This window comes from Erythranthe guttata, chromosome 13 (assembly GCF_056151865.1).
Source record: "Erythranthe guttata isolate IM_541 chromosome 13, IM_541, whole genome shotgun sequence".
Classification (NCBI taxonomy): Eukaryota; Viridiplantae; Streptophyta; class Magnoliopsida; order Lamiales; family Phrymaceae; genus Erythranthe; species Erythranthe guttata.
The window spans coordinates 5,955,023-5,967,964 of NC_142545.1; the positions used below are offsets into that span (position 1 = coordinate 5,955,023).

The 12,942-nt window shown below is 35.4% G+C and overlaps 2 long non-coding RNA genes across 3 annotated transcripts; both read right to left on the minus strand.

Moving 5' to 3' along the window:
* Positions 1–6,484: 6,484 nt before the first annotated feature.
* On the minus strand, positions 6,485–6,977 carry LOC148765765 (uncharacterized). The gene is made up of 2 exons (XR_016029287.1): positions 6,804–6,977; positions 6,485–6,716 (listed from the first exon to the last, which is right to left on the minus strand). It is a non-coding gene; the product is annotated as an uncharacterized LOC148765765 (long non-coding RNA).
* Positions 6,978–6,989: 12 nt separating this feature from the next.
* Positions 6,990–8,101, minus strand: LOC105958460 (uncharacterized). 2 transcript variants are annotated; one of them, XR_016029289.1, is made up of 4 exons: positions 7,987–8,101; positions 7,591–7,681; positions 7,344–7,407; positions 6,990–7,032 (listed from the first exon to the last, which is right to left on the minus strand). It is a non-coding gene; the product is annotated as an uncharacterized LOC105958460 (long non-coding RNA). The 2 variants fall into 2 exon arrangements; XR_016029288.1 differs by having other exon boundaries at positions 7,344–7,681.
* Positions 8,102–12,942: the final 4,841 nt, after the last annotated feature.

The window sequence follows — 12,942 nt, forward strand, 5'->3', positions numbered from 1 at the left end:
CCTGATCAAAAAAGCGTTATGTAAGACCCCCCAGATCGTGATACAGGAAGGCTCGATCGCGATCTGGGCTTCAGCGTTAACTTCAAACACTGTTTTGACCCTTGTGTAGCCCGAATTGCACAATTGTACATTTCCAAAAGTTATAGATATTGCAGTTATATTTCTAGGGCCACTTGAATCAGCTCAATCAGAGGTCTTATGTGAACGTTATGCTTGAAATACCAAACACTGTCATAATCCGCGAGAATGCACTTTTGCACGTGTTTGGTTTGATTTTCGGCTTCGCTTCCAAAAAAATTTTGAAACGGAAAAAATAGCTTCTCTTTACCTAAAATATAAATAAAACAAAACAACATAATAAATACAAATAAAGCCGAAAATTCGGACGAACGAAGACAAAAATTCGAAGAACTGATAAGTGAAAATCATGCAAAATGAATACTTATCACACCCTCAAACTTAGATCTTTACTCGTTCCGAGTAAATCAAAAGCAAAAAAAAACTACAACCCAAAAACAAAAACAGCAACTAAATCTAGGCCACTAACGTAGAGAATCACGATTGCATTTAGCGTATGCAACACGCCTGAATCCCTGGGTACTCCCAAAGGACGAGGTGTGTCTCGTGAAGGTTTTCAGACAACATACCCACAAAGTTGTCAGATTAGTCAAAGCATTGCAATTAATTCCAAAGATAAAACGAGCTAGGTAACCTAAAATTTTAGAATAATATACGGCTTAAGATATTCGACTTCCCTACCGACGCAATTAGTTGTTTCTACACCAAAATATTAGATAGTCTCTAAAATCCGTAACCAAACACAAAGCACAATCATCGAGGGTTTTGAGTAGAAACATGGACGAAAAGTAAGTTTTGATTCTGAAATTCAAAAACTCGAATCGGGCACAAGTAGGTCTATTTATTCAATAGAAAAATGCCAACAACAATTTTATTTTGGTGATCTTCATCACAACATTTTCCTTTTTTTTTTTGGAACGGGAATAATCAAGACTCGTGCAAGGCTCGATACCACTGTGTCATCTCTCTGACCCATGTATCGAACTTTAGTCCAGGAAACCCCAAAGCTAGTTAGCTCGAGAGACTAGGCGATGAAGTGCACCCTACGGGTTAACCTCGAGTCAGAGAAGCTGGGAAATCAGAGCGTGAATCACGACAATACCATTTTTTTTAACAAAACAGAAAATAAAAACGTAAAGACCATTATTGAACTTTTAGCTAACAACTCGAATCGTGAAAATACAGTTCATTCTTACTCAACCCCAAACCTCATACTATTATACCCCTCAAAAAAGTGTGCTCATGCTTAATCGGAAAAAGATTCAAAAGGCTCTCAAAACAAGTTGCAGAAATGCAGTCGGAAGGTTCATCTATTAATTGCCGGCTATACCCAAGTTTAATTTTAAAATCAACTAGCAAGTCTACTAATTCATTAACTGCTCTGCTTTAATAGAATCCAGAAATGCAACTTAGACTCGATCCTATATGAAATGAATGTGACAAACATAACACCAATACGAAAAATCGAAATACATAAATGAAACTAACTTATATGATATGCATGCAAAAGACCAAAAAAAAAAACGCTAAACGCACCCCCAAACTTAAATCATGCATTGCCCTCAATGCAAAAAATAAAAGATATGAGAAATAAATACGCCCTGAACAGTCGTGCTGCAGATTGATCAGCATTCTACGGTTGCGAAAGTGCTCTTTGGTTGCACGGGGTGCCGTGGATTTTGGCACCGAGGGCGAATTGCCGGAGTTGTCTAGACTTCCCGACTTCTTAACTCTTCTTTCCTTGGGGACGAGATACCAGCAAAAATCAAATAGAATGGGTGAAATTTAGATTTAAAACATAAAAAAAAATGACAAAAACAATGAAAATAAATGGCGATAAATAAATAATGGGTTGCCTCCCATTCAGCGCCTATTTTACTGTCGACGGCTCAACACAATTTGGAAGGATTATGTCCAATCCAAAACCTTTTAGATTGCGCATCCATCCGTCAGTCTTGATACATACTTTACAATCATATCATGGACTAGATTGCAATCTTGTAATGACCATCCCAACCCATGGTACTTTTCGTTTGCTTGGGAAATCAGTCGGTAGGAGACTAGGATGGGTTGCTTGCCTACCAATCTCTCAAACTCGTACACAAGATATTCGAGCTTTAGAGTAAGCTCTACCTCAAATTTGATACTCATCTCCTCTCTCACACTCAAATCCGGAGTTACGATGTGGATATGATTTTCTTCATCAAATTCCGCATCTACCATCATCTTCATCCCACTCCCATCACAAGCAAAAGTATCTACATAACTAGGATGAATAATTCCCTCAAGGTTCTCAGCCTCTTCATTCATACGAAAATCTGTAAATACCTCGTTGTCTTCATATTGGATGGTCGAATGTGGTTTGGGACTGTGACATCTCTGAAGATTTTCGAAAAGATTTGTCAAATAGTTGAGTTCTTCTTATAGATAGCAGAAGTGCTCATTTGTTTGTGCAATTCCATTTTCTAGGTTCAGCATACGATGTCTTTCAATATCCTCCAACTCATGTTGAATGTAATCAGCTCTGGATTGAAGCTCCCAAAGAGAGAGATCATAAATCGAGGCCATCAATGTATACAAATCTGCTAAAACAAATGAAAAATCAAAATGAAAAAATAAAATAAAAGAAAAATGTCTGAAGTAAAGCAAGGATAGTTGGTAACGATATTAGTAAATTCAAGATTAATTGATTTCCCGACAACAGCGCCAAAAACTTGATACGCGTAAAACCTACGTATGAAAAACCACAAGTGTACAGTATCGCTTTTTGTAGAATAGTGATTCCAGATATCGATCCACAGGGAATTAAGTTCCTAAATTTACCAAGTACCGTAATTATACTATCCTAAAATTTTATCTAGACGAACGAAAGAATGGGGGAAATGAAGCTAAAAAGAAACAATAAATAAAAACAACGGTCCGCCAGTACAAACGAGGAATTCCGACGTGTGATGGCTTCTAGGGTAAAATTCACCAGTGTACTATCAATAAAGATCTACAAATCCGAATCTAATTTCAATTCAATATTCGCTAACCCAGACCCTAACCCCCGTCTCCAGTGTAGTTAGAGTCTACCCACAGGTCCGACGTCTCCGTTTAGAACCTGATATTAAGAGAATATTTAGGTCAAGTCCTTGAGGGCTACCCGAGGTGCATCACGTCTCCATTTCCACAACCCGAGCTATGTTTTCCTAAAAGGAAACGAGAAATCCTCTCTCAAGTTCATTCCCATTTACAATCCATTCAACTGTTGGCCAAACAATCGAAAGAATTTAATATAGGAAAACATAAACATAATCAAAGAACGACAACTAGATCACAGACCTGGAAATCAAAATCAATATATACAAGGTTTCGTTTCCCTAAAAGAAAATGCTCAGCTCGTTACAAACATAGCATCAAAATGAAGAACACGAGAAATCATAAACTAAACGTAAAGAAAATCTTATGAAAAACCCGAGTCGAAACCCTCGTCGAAGTTTCCCGCAAAGAACTGGCGAAAACCGAAGAAAAATCGAAGAAGAGGTCTTGATCTCTAAAAATGAAAAAGAGACCTTCTATTTATAGTAAGAAAACAAATAAAAATATCTGGTCTCGATTTCTGCGCACAGATCGCGATCTGGGCTTCTTGGATCGCGATCTTGCAGCCTAGAAAACTGCGCACCGCCTCGCCAGATTGCGATACGGGATTGTGGATCGCGATCTGGTTCTTGATAAAAAAAAATGTTCTGTGAAACCCCCCAGATCGCGATACAGGAAGGCTGGATCGCGATCTGGGTCCTGATAAAAAAAGCCTTATGTAAGACCCCCCAGATCGCGATATAGGAAGGTTGGATCGCGATCTGGGGTTCTGTGTCAACTTCAAACACTGTTTTGACCCTTTTGTAGCCCGAATTGGACAATTGTACATTCAAAAAAGTTGTAGATCTTGCAGTTAGCTGTCTAGGTCTACTTGAATCAGCTCAATCGGAGGTCATATGTGAACGTTATGATTGAAATACCAAACACTGTCACAATCCGCGAGAATGCACTTTTGCACGTGTTTGGTTTGATTTTCGGCTTCGCTTCCAAAATTGTTTCGAATCGGAAAAATTAGCTTAGCTTCTCTTTACCTAAAATATAAAAAAAGACAAAAAAAAACATAATAAATACAAATAAAGCCGAAAACTCAGACGAACGGAAACCAAAACTCGAAGAATTGATAAGAGAAAATCATGCAAAATAAACACTTATCAGATACCAGTCCCTCCTAGCTCCTTTGATTTAAAAAGAATCTATCAATCCACCCACTCCATCATTTTATGTTTTCCGTTAATTACACCACCGAAATCTTTGGAGTGCCCCCTCAATTTCCTTATGTAATCCTTGAAGAAGCATGAAACATCCCATAACATATGCCGGAATTGTTTGTAGGACCGCCTTAATCATAACTTATTTCCCCGCCTACAAGCATTGTTTTTTCTCCAACCTTTTTAACCTTTGCCTAAACACGTCTCTATGATACTCGAAGATCTCCTTGTGGGTTCTACCTATCGAAGTTTTCATACCAAGATACTTCTTGTGCTTATCAACTGTTTGGAACCCCATAATATTCTTAATGCGCTCATTTTCGTGCAAAGATGTAGACGTGCAGAAGCATAGTTATCCCCTAACATTTAGATATTGATAACCTATCCTGAATCCTAATCATAGTTATCCCCAATATTCTTTAGGCTCGTAGATCCGAATCTTTAGCTGGGAAAAGAAATAATGTATGATCAGTAAAACATAGATTTGATATCACAGAGGTTGTCTCAGCAATTTTCATCCTTTGAATGCCTTCTAATATCAGTCTCCTGAATTCTCGCAACTAGAGCCTCTATGCAAGAAATAAATAGAGTCTCTCCCTATCGAAATCCCCTGGATAAACGAAGGGAGTTGTTGACTGAAACTTACACGCAATGGCACATATCGCATTCAAGTAGTAAAGTGAACTCAGTTAATCGTATATCGCTCCACATGAAGCAAAGTTTTCCTGCTCTAAGTACCTAATAACGCACAATTTAGTTTTTTCCAAGCAATTTAAATTTAGTTGGTTGTTTATACTACTAATATAATATATTAAAAGATTTAACAATAATTAGGACTAGGGTAAATTACAACCACCCCTGATGTATGATCAAATTACGAAAACCCCCCTCCTGTTTGGGTAATTACAACCACCCCCTTCAACTATAAATCTTTTTACACGTCCACCCTTGTAGTATTATATTTAGTGGAATCTTCGAGATTATATGGAATATTATCACTTTTATACCCGTTTTATCCCATTCGAACTCTACATTTTGCGGCAAGATGATCATAATATGTGTTTTTTGGCTTGTATGTATCTGATTGTGGTGCATCAAAAACTGTATTTTTACACAAAACGAGTACAAACTAGAGCACATTCCACGATATCTAGATGATTATGTTGAATTTGACACCATAAGGGTGGAGATGTAAGAAAAAATCATAGTTGAGGGGGGTAGATGTAATTACCCAAACAAGAGGGCTTTTTTCGTAAAATGACCACACCTCAAGGGGATCGTTGTAATTTACCCTTAGGACTATCTAGAATTATTTATTCACCCAATTTATCAATATATTCCCATTTATCTCTAGTTATGCATGTATTGATTCCAATTCACTCGGAAGACGACTCAATCGCACGTAGAGGGTGTGCTCGATAAAAATTGGTGTTAGGATAAACATAGTTTTCCGTCCGACACTGACTATCGACGAAATACAACACACTTTATGTACTGCACACACGTTAACGCTACTCTTCTATAGTCACTAAACCTAAGGTTCATGAACCAACGGTCCAATTCTCAATAATTAATTGTCAGATAATTATTTGAAAATTCACATAGCATAGAATAGACAACCGTATGCATACAATCACTTCCAACACAAGAAATGGATATGAAAATTAATTATTGCATTACATTGGAAACTTAGTTCAAGACATCCACATTGGATTCGATAAAACCCTAGAAATAAAACTAGCTACTCATGATTTAACTGAACATAACAAAACAAGTATGTAAAATCCATAAATTCATTCACTACAACATTTAAGGCTTTATACGACGAAAAAAAACCGTCGGGAAAAGTGAAAAAACCGTCAGGAACATTATACGTGACGGTTTTCGACCGTCACAAAACCGTCAAGAAAAAGGCCGTCGTATATACTTTCACGTGTAAAAAAACCGTCAGGAATAATATTTCTCGACGCTATGATAACCGTCGTAAATACTCATACATATTTTCAAAACCGTCGAGAATACATTTCTCGACTGTTGAAAACCGTCGGGAATACTGGTACATATTTTTTCAATATTTTTTTTCGTAAACAATAAACCTTTACAAAAATTTAACCGCATGCCAAAAATTCGTATAATTTTCCAATACGAATATAAACACATGCTAAAAATCACTCGGATTCCCCAAAACATGAATTATTGCTTTCCAAAAATATAAAATACCAAACTTCAAAAAATCTATCTTCAAAACAACACTTGAAGTAACCTACACAATACATTTACTTTCAAAGTCTACATATCCTTAGTTCAACAAAATGTCCTTGCTCCCATGCTCCAATGTAAAATGTGTTCCTGAACAATCAAAGAAGAAAAAAAAAAGTTAGTGTTCCTGAGTAAGCAAAATTCATGTTTCTAAAGCTTATAAAACTTGTTGTATACAACTTTTTTTGTGCAAAAGACCATGAAATTCTAAAACCCCAGAAAAAGTGGTTCAGCACATATGACAATGAGAACAAGAAAGTCTTTTTGAGATTTTTTCTGATATTCGGCGAACAATGTTGCAACCCACAATTACGATGCTAACCTAACCTACAAAATAAGAGATACCAGTGAGCTGCATAATAAATGTATCAAACCATTCCAACAACTGAACCATGGCAAGTCCTCCCTGCACATAATAAATGTATGTAAAATGAGTTTAATCATTTTTAAGGGTATAATCAACTCAACCATTTATAATTTGCAGCACAACTAGGAAGAAAAGGGATTCTTAAAAAAGGAGAAGTCACCATACCATACCATGTGCTATAGTTAGAGCATTGTATATAAAAACATCCAGATACATGTGGAAAATGGAACAAAAAATTTACGAAGCAATCCGACTTTAATTTTTATAAACCGAGCAAACGAGTTTAGAACGACAAGTAGGAAACAGAGTTTATATAATGAACATAATAACAACAAAAGCTAACGTTAGACCTGACTTAATTGCTTCCGCTCTTCTTGGCCATAAAAAATGCCTATATTTTCTGCCATCCAGCAACTACAATAAACAAACAACACAGATAGAGAAATCTAATGAAGTTGATGAAGAAAAAATGAATCTAAAATTTGAATAATCAAGCATAGAGAAACTATTTCTCGGAATGTTTGTTAGCTTTCTTGAAAAATATTTTTAGCCATAATCTGAAATTAAAAATTATTGTTCTTGGGAGGGAAACGAAACCGTGTTGATATCCGAAAGGCCTCCTTCTGCAGTACCATACAGAAACTCTGTTGCCACTAGCTAATGCTATACACGAGAATCTGTTTAGTGTCTGCAAATAATGTACACTTTCCGTAAGTAAAGAGAAGTAACGAAAAAGACGTTAGTACGTTAAGTAAACAGGTGAACTTCCAGTGGCTGATACTTTTCTTTGCTCAACTGAAATGAAGAAATGGAGCTAAATCAGAAGACAAATAGTTCGTTCCCAGCATGGTGTATATACTATCCCATTTTTTAGCCGCAACTCCAAATTAATTTGCACATTATCAATGGGATTTTATATCATAATACATGCTTGATACATAGATTTTCTAAACAAATCTCAAACTTAAAGAGTTCTAGATAGGTTTATTTTACCATTTTGGTCTCGGGGAAGATTGCACAAGTATTTCGGTAACCAAATTCTTCGAAAGCATCCTTCAAAACACAATCATTGATATCATAAGAAAAGTAAGTAAAACAAATTGTCATTGTGCACAAACTGAGAAAACCAAATTATGAAATAAACCAAATAGAGAAGCACGAAGATTTTCGCGTTACCGTCGCCTTGGTACTTTACTTATGGTTTTCATCGCCTCCTCAGGGTTGTTGGTCGAGTTCCATGTGTTCTTTTCTCTTTCTTGATGTCTCTCTGAGTTCCAAGACAGCTTATGAAATAAACCTTCAAATTTACAAAGCACCTTCACAGATCATTCAGTAAATTATGACTAATCTATCGTTGCCTCTTGGTTAAGATTATTTCTCTTATCTTCTCTTTTTTTTTTCCGCACAATCCTTTCTCAATCCCTACTGATTCTGTAAATACATGCTCATCTTTTCAGCAAAAAAAAACCAGGAAACAAAACCATAAAATGCTTAAAATGCGTGCAACTACTCTTAAAAGGATAATAAACCTATATTGCAGTAAATGACAAAGAAATGATCGTCAATTGCTCGAGTCTAGGCTTAGATTGAAGCTAATGGTTTCACTATGCACACTTAATAGGAGCAAAACTTATAACAATAAAAAGAAGCAACTGAAAAACTGAAGAGACACAACATAACATGATTAACTAAATTAAATCAGAAGAAAACTGAAATGACTCAACATTTTTTTCAATAATAAGTGTTTTCGGGACGAATGTAATTGTGTGGGGATATAATATCGCAAAAGACTTGTTTAGTTCAGTTCGCAATTAGTTCTGAATAAAACTTGTCAGTCACATTGCGTAAGCTGATGAGTCAAAATTCATTCATTTTTAGGGTTTCACCTCTGAAATATAATCAAAATAATTAAGGTGAAGAGTTGGGGGGGGGGGGGGGGGGGGGGGGGGTCGTAGGGTTAAGAAATTGAAGCACACAGTTGATACCAATGAAATAAGAATAGCCAATATTTTGTATAAAAAAATAACATGAAGGTCTCATCAAGGCTCGAGAATTTAGTAGGAGACATTTGAGATATAACACGAGTTCCTCCTTAATATAACATGATTTACCTCTATAGATGAGAATGGTAAGAATAGTAATTGAGCAGTTGCGCCCGTGATCTCGAGGCTCTACGTATTCTAGGACTGCTTTCATCACACTCTCATCTTGCTCGGTTGATCGAAACATCTCCGTGAAATAATTGTTAATGACCTGCTCCATTTTATTCTTATCCTCTTTCAAGTTCCCATGAGCATCTTTGACTTTTCAACTCTATTTGTTCGATAACGAGCTAAGGCTTTTGCATGAAGAAACTTGTATTCCTATCTCCGTACCTCATCCATTGTAAGCGATTATTCTTTTTTCCAATAAGTGTCCATAGCATATAGAGTCTCAAGTACGGTCCTCAACAGTCTTTGTTCTTCCACCATCGAGCCCGTCCGGTACTCCATATCCAATTTATAGAGTCTATAGTTAAGATCCTCGATCCTTTCCACTTCACATTCATCGACTAAACTATGAATTTTACCACAAAAAAAAAAAAAAAAACCCTACCAACTTTAGCTAATTTTTCGAAAAGGTACTTTTATAGAAAAGGAGTACATTTACACTTTTACCCTGAATAATTGTTTGAACAATTATTTTTTGAGTTTTATCTTTTGAGTACAACCACCTGAAGCTTCCATCTGAACCCTCTCTTTCTTTGTCCTTTCACCCTCTTTGGACGTTAAAGTAAATAAATTTAAGGAAAAATGACAAATAAGCTCATGACAAATACATTTAATTAAATAAAGGGCATCCAACTTTTTTGTTTTGCGAATAAATCCTCTCCTCCAACACTTATCACTACAAAGGAAAAATCTACTATATATACTGAAATTATCCATAACCATTTTAAACACTCACAATTCATGATTTAGACCGTAACTTAACCAATTAACCAACTATGACCCATTAGACAGTTTTAGCCGCCCGTTGTTGACAAACATTGATTGTTTCTCAGTTTTATACTGTCATTTTGTCGACCACGGTCAATACAATAACATTAGCATTTTGTCCGGCAATGTCGTTGTGTTCACCAATGATATAGTTGAGTTAACCGGTCAACACGGCTATATTTACTTTTTTACAATCTTTTTGCCGGCTATTAATTATATCATGAGAAACAGTAAAATGGCACTACTATATTGTGGCCACGATACTAATAGCAGTATTATGTTTTAATTAACAGTTAAATAGCGGACCATATTCCAGTAACAAGAAAATTGAAAAACAATTAAAAAATTAATGTTCATAGTGAAAAATTAATGTTACTGAGATAATTAATGTCATTGTGAAAATTATTTTTACTGGTTAATGCATACTAAAATATAAATAATATAATACTTTACTTACAACTACAAAAAACATAAATAGTCTAGTGGTTGCAGAGAACTTTCTTATCCAAGTGGTCTTGGATTGTATTATTATTTGCGACTTGACCATAACTCTTGGAACACTCGAGGCCCCAAAATAAGAAAAGGCGCTCGAGGGGTTTTAATCGAGGGTAAATTAGGGAGACCCCCTCAAATTATATTTGCAGAGTATACCAACCCACTTCATATTTACTCTTTACCAATGTCGCCCTCATTTGTTCATTAAATCATTTATTATCTAGTATAACCATCATAACATTTTTTGCTCCACCACCAATCCTACTCCTTCAAACACATCTGTATTCACCAGATCTTTCTCTTCCTTGTCTCTTCGCTGGCGAGACGCTGAGTTTGACGACAAGCCTGCAACCTGCCGCGCTCTTCTCCCACAAGGTGCTATTCTAACGGTGGAAATTGGGCGGTCTCCTTCTTCCGACGCCGCGGCTAACTCTTTTCCCGTCTCTTCTCTGTCATACCACTTCGACGTTCCTCGATTATGGCAATGACGAGATGGTGTGGGCAAAAATCTCCAACGGATGAGGTGGTACAACGCGATTGACGGCGGCTTAGGTTGTTTTTTCATGAGGGCCGTTAGGATTTTTGCGTGACAGCTCTAGGGGTTTGGGTTCGGATTGCCATCTAGGTTTTGATTGCATTAGAGTTTGGTGGCGGTACTGATTTTCACACGGCGAGGCTAGGGTTTGGTATTTTGGTTGGTTTGGTATTTTGGTTGGATGTATTTGTAGTTGGTTTAATATTTTCTTAGTTGGTTGTTTTCGTAGTTTTTTTCGACTAACGCATGAATGTTAGTACAGTCTAAAATTATAGTCATTTTGGTCAGAATTTGCAGTTGTTTTTGCGTGGCGGCGTTAGGGTTTGCTAGAATTGGGTTTTTTTTAGTCGTTTGGTTAGAGTTTGTAGTTGATTTCGATAACTAATAGTTGGTTTCAGTGAATTTGTAGTTGATTTCGCTATTTTCGTAGTAGATTTCGATAAATTGTAGTGGATTACTATAAATTGTAGCTTGCAGTCGGTTGCTAATATTTGTAATTTGATTGAGGTGTTTTTATAGTTATTTTTTATAAATTGTAGTCATATTAGAATTTTGTACTTGATTAGTGGAATTTGTAGTTAATTACAATTTAGTAATTTTGCCGGAAACAAATAAAATATAATAAAAGAAAAAACAAATCACAACCAAAATTTGTAGTTGTTTACGATTTAGATATTCCCAAAAAAAAAGAATATTAAAGAAAAGAATATTTAAAAAATTATTATTAATAAAATTCTATTTCGAGATTTGGAGTGAGCAGGGCTTGAAATTTGTTTATGATAGGCAGAATATTGAGATTTTATTGGGCCACCATATGCATGGGTTAACTGTTAACATATGCTAGGAGGATTATATTGGGCCACCATATGTATGGGTTAACATATGCTAGGAGGGTATGTCAATGATGAAATACAAACTTAATTTATTACCATTAAAAGATAAAAGAAATTTTGAGGGGTATTACTAAAGGTTGTAAGAAGTAGAAATTTGGTCGGAGGTGGTTAGGCACCCGTAGACATCAAAATTTTGAGATAAATTACTAATTAATAATCAATTTATTTTGATTATTAATTAGGTCTCAAATTAAAGTCCATAATATATTTGGGCTTTAAAATATCCGGCTCATGCTGCAAATCATGAAACCCTAGCTTGTGGTAAGAAACCTAGCTTGCGTCTATAAAAGAATGCATTTATGCATGTAAAAATCAGACTCACAAAGACACATACCGAGCTCTCAAGCTCACGTCTCGAACCTCCACCTCGAAATCATAACATATTTGAATTCGAGGTGTTCGTGATATGAAATCATTCGTTCGATTCAAGAACAAGCTTTTAAGCCCCTAAATCAAAATTAGAATAGGAGAGAATAATTAGGGGAATTCACGGAGATTGTAATCCGCTTTCGTTTGATAATAAATTTATTTGTTTCCTATATTTTTCTTGCCTTGTATTTATATATTTTGCAGATGAAAAAATTTGTGGTTAACAACACCACCTCACAATTAATTAGTGCGACGGTGATTAATCTACGATAAATCGAAAAAATAAATTAGTTTTTAAAATTTAATATAATATATTTCTAAATATTATTTATAAATACTCAAAATATATAAAAAAAAAAGATATTTAAATATAATTATGTCTCCATCATTTATATATCCTAATAACATAATAAAAGTTTAATTGTAATAATATATAATACAATAAAAATTCTTATAAAATAAAAATAAAATAAAAATGTTTTGAATTTAAATTTAATCTTGAAAATTGCAAGCATACATTATTACGTTATTTAACAATAACAATTAGGGTAAATTCCACTTTACCCCTCGTACTCTGCCTGAGAATCACTTTACCCTCTCGTACTCTCAATTTCACCGATTTATCCCCTTGTACTTGTACAATTTCTCAATATAGCCATTTCCTTCAACTTTTGTCAAT